This window comes from Montipora foliosa, chromosome 8, assembly GCF_036669935.1.
Source record: "Montipora foliosa isolate CH-2021 chromosome 8, ASM3666993v2, whole genome shotgun sequence".
In the NCBI taxonomy this organism is placed as follows: domain Eukaryota; kingdom Metazoa; phylum Cnidaria; class Anthozoa; order Scleractinia; family Acroporidae; genus Montipora; species Montipora foliosa.
Window position 1 is genome coordinate 17,207,029 of NC_090876.1, and position 4,140 is coordinate 17,211,168.

Sequence of the window (4,140 nt, forward strand, 5' to 3'; positions counted from 1 at the left end):
GTGAAACTGAAATAATTATTTAATAATCCAGTAAAGGTTTCCTTACGGTAAACTCTACTTAGAAAAGAAATGGGATCATTATTATCAACTAAAACATCTAAAAAGGGTAATTTGTGATGAGCTTCTTTTTCCATAGTGAACCTAATGTTTGAGTGTCTAGAGTTGATGTAATCGAAAAATATAATGGCATCATGTTTCGAGTGAAATAAACAAAAAGTGTCGTCCACATATCGGCGGTAAAATAACATTTCAGAGCCTTGAAAATTTCTAACCATAGTTTTTCATGATGCTCCATAAAAAGATTGGCTAGAATGGGGGCAAGAGGAGACCCCATGGCTATACCATCAATTTGGTCATAGAAAGAGCCATTCAATAAGAAATGGGTCTGGGTGGTAGCTATAGTAAAAAGGCTTCTAAGTTCAGGTTCACTTAACTTAAGGTCAGGATTGCCCTTGGAAATGTAATTGACTGCTGGGTCAAGGGGTATGTTGGTAAAGAGACTTTCTACATCAAAAGAGACCATAAACTTACCAAACAGGGATAAAGATTGGATGTCCTGTACAAAAGTGAAAGTGGCAGTAGCACAATGTTCAGTTGGAATGTGCGGCGATAAAAGATTACAAAGATATTTAGCCAAGTTATAATTGTATGTTCCAATAGAAGACACGATGGGGCGAAATGGCGGAGTAGAGTTGGTTCCACGATCCTTGTGCATTTTAGGGAGGCCATAAATTTTTTCTGGTTGGGAGCCTTTGGGATAGATGTTCTCGTACACAACGTTATCAAGATGGCCATCTTTCTTTAATTTTCGGAGCAGACGTTGCAGTCTGCCTTTTCTAAGTAAGGTGGGATCTTCCTTGATGGGCCGGAATTTAGAGGTGTCATTGATTATTTTAAGGATGGCTTGGTCGTAATCCGATCGGTCCAAGACAACCACACCATTCCCTTTGTCCGGTTTTAAAATGACAATGTTTTTGTTCTTCCTTATTTCCTTAAGAACCCTGAGATTTTTAGGTCTTCAATCGTGGGACGGTATGAAGAGACATAAGTGTGGGTGAAATGAGAAAGATCTGCACGCTTATTATTACGACTATTATGTACGCTTTGTACATTAATCAACTGAAGATGACAGAAATTTCTGTCGAGACATGTCTTGTAATTTCAAAAGTCACTGTGTCGTTTTCTTTATATTTCTGACTTGCCTGCTGATATCAAGATCCTTTGGAAAGTAAGGAACGTAACGACAGTTCTCAAATTGCAGGCTTGCCCGTTTTGAGAACTTTAAAAAAATATCGCTCGATCGTGCCAATGAATCGCGAGATGCACCTGCATTCATAAGCTTTCCTATACTTATTGTGGTGTAAATCACCAGCCCAGTGGTAAAAATGAATAGCGCCGGGTCGGAATTTAAACGCGGTGATTTACATACACCAGGGCCCGATTGTTCACTGAACGTCGGTTAACGCTAATCCTAGATTAAAAATTAACCAAGGAATTTATTTCGCTACTCCCAAATGTTGTTCAACGCTGATATTTGGAAAAACTTCCCTTTACACCAAGTCAATACTGAAAAACGAAAAGAAGCAAAAGAAACTTTCACCAAAAAGTTGAAAACATGAAACACAAGTTAACGCTAATTCTGGATTAAGTTAATCGGCTTTCGAACAACCGGGCCCAGGAGGTTTTGAAACAAACTAATCTTCGCACTTATGTGGACAATTTAATTGCCTCTTATTACAAAACCGAAAAATTCAGGTGGCGTGACCCATTCAGGTTAATCCCTTTAAACCACTATTACTTAAAGACAATATAGTTCAAATTGGTGGCGCACACGGCAAATCGGATGTGATGTTAAATGACCGGATATAAGCCACTTTCAAAACAAGCAAGTAATGGCCAAGAATAGCCTTCCTCTAAGACTATTTTGTTTTCATTTGTCACCATGGAGAACAAAGAACGTTGTAAGTGCATATCATATATAGTTTTAATAATACTGATTAATGCCAAAACCATAGACACTGGCTATACGAACTTGACAACCTCACACGGAGCACCAATGACCACATCATACCTGGATTCAACAGAATCTCAAACATAGGAGTTTCAGTTAGTTGTAAAACCTTGAAGCCGATTTTCGCTTGAACCTCACAAGGCAAGAATAACGAAGGGCGTACAATGCAATTTTAATTATGCCCACTCTCGACGGTTTACTTGCCAGACCTTTACTCTTTTCGTGACTACCAACTGTGCCAATCCATTCTTTTTCTAGAAAGAGAGTTTATTTTTTATTACGTAAAACGTTAAAAGTTTACCGTTGTATCAAAATTTGTTCTCTCCATTGTTTGAATAAACTCGTTTACTTATTTTATCGTGATTGACATCGCGTGACCACCAAAGTAGATACCAGCAAGGTAATTTTAACCTTAGAAGGAAAGAGGTCGTTTGCAATGCGGAGCGGAATGACAAAGGCTGTCCGTAAATACTCCATTTTGAAATCCCCAAAAACTGCTGAATAAAAAAAACAAGAAAAGCATTTCAATATTTAAGCGACGACCCTTGTATATCACACTTAAGTTCCCTCGCAGCTTTGTGAATATTCACTTTACTTTGCTTAAGAGCCTAACAAACAAAATTTAGGCATCGCGGTGATGAGCTGGAAAGCCATGCTCTTCAGACCACACACAATTCATCTCGACTTCATTTAATTATGTTGTTTGTTTTTTTGTTTTTTTTTGTTTTATAGTTTCTTTCCCAGTGGCTTAGCAATCTTCAAGATCTAATGATAGCGTGTAAATAAAAATCAATTGAACGACAGGGGAAATTCTAAAATTCAGACGACATTTATCAGCTTGATTTGGTTAAGACGGTTATCCCACACGGAAACTGTGTGGAATGAGCCTCAGGCTACCGCTCCATCGTGAAAGAACAATTGCTGAATCATAGTGGATTAGCAATCTTCAAGATCTATAGCGTGTAAATAAAAATCAATTGAACGACAGGGGAAATTCTAAAATTCAGACGACATTTATCAGCTTGATTCGGTTAAGACGGTTATCCCACACGGAAACTGTGGAATGAGCCTCAGGCTACCCCCCATCGTGAAAAAACAATTGCTGAATCATGGGATGGTGAAAAACCTAATGTTTCGTTTCCCTGAGATATTTTGACCAAAGAAGGAAACTCTTGTAAGGGGTAAAGAGAAATTTCCGGTCTCAAATTGTTCAAGACACTTCTCTCCTGATGGAATTGTTTTCTAATTCTGTGGTCATTTAGCCCCTAAAAATATTTCCTCTTTAACTAACCATTCTAACAGAAGGTCGCTATTGTATTAAGTGTCCCTACCTCGATGCGCTCCAAGAAAGATTAACTGCCATAACAACGCAAAGCTTTATTCACAAGAAGCCTACTACAGGGTTAAAACAACATTTCCTTGAAAACCACGGACCTGGATGGGTAAAAATAATTTACCTTCACAGGTCATCTCCTACCTCACGCAGCGACACCTGAAAGCAATCAGATTGCAGGATTAATTGACTACCGTTTGTTATATAAATAATACACTTCATCCGCAGCGAGAAAGTTGCCAACGTGGACGGAAAGGTTGTCTAGCTCTGAAATAAGAAAGACTTAAAAGATTGAACAATTCCTTCGATGACATGAACTAAACAAGGCAGGTTTTTTTTAGATGTCGACAATGAGGCTTGCTTTGTGCTTTTATCAAAGAAAAAAAAGGAAAGGAAAAAAATAAGACGAAAACACGGATATCGATTCCCTCAACACTTGTCAAGCGCATACTGGCTGTTAGCTATACCCTCTCGACGATTGAGGTATAGGGTTGCCAAAAACGAAACTTTTCAAAGGTGTACGAAACTATAGCGATGAAAAGCGATTACGGACAACGGCAAACGTACGTGATGCAGGCTGAAATTTGCCTTTTGGCAGAAATCAAAGGAAGAGATTCGTTTCAAAAGTTTGCAGTTTCACGTAAACTCGATACTAAATATTTTTACTGTAACTAGCCATTCTTGAACAACAATGAAGGGGTAGTTTCTAAAGAAACTGTGGTGCTGCGTCGGTGGAGAAGTAGTATACAAAAATTTGGTTTATCAACGGAGTTGATAATGTAAATTGACCACCGTA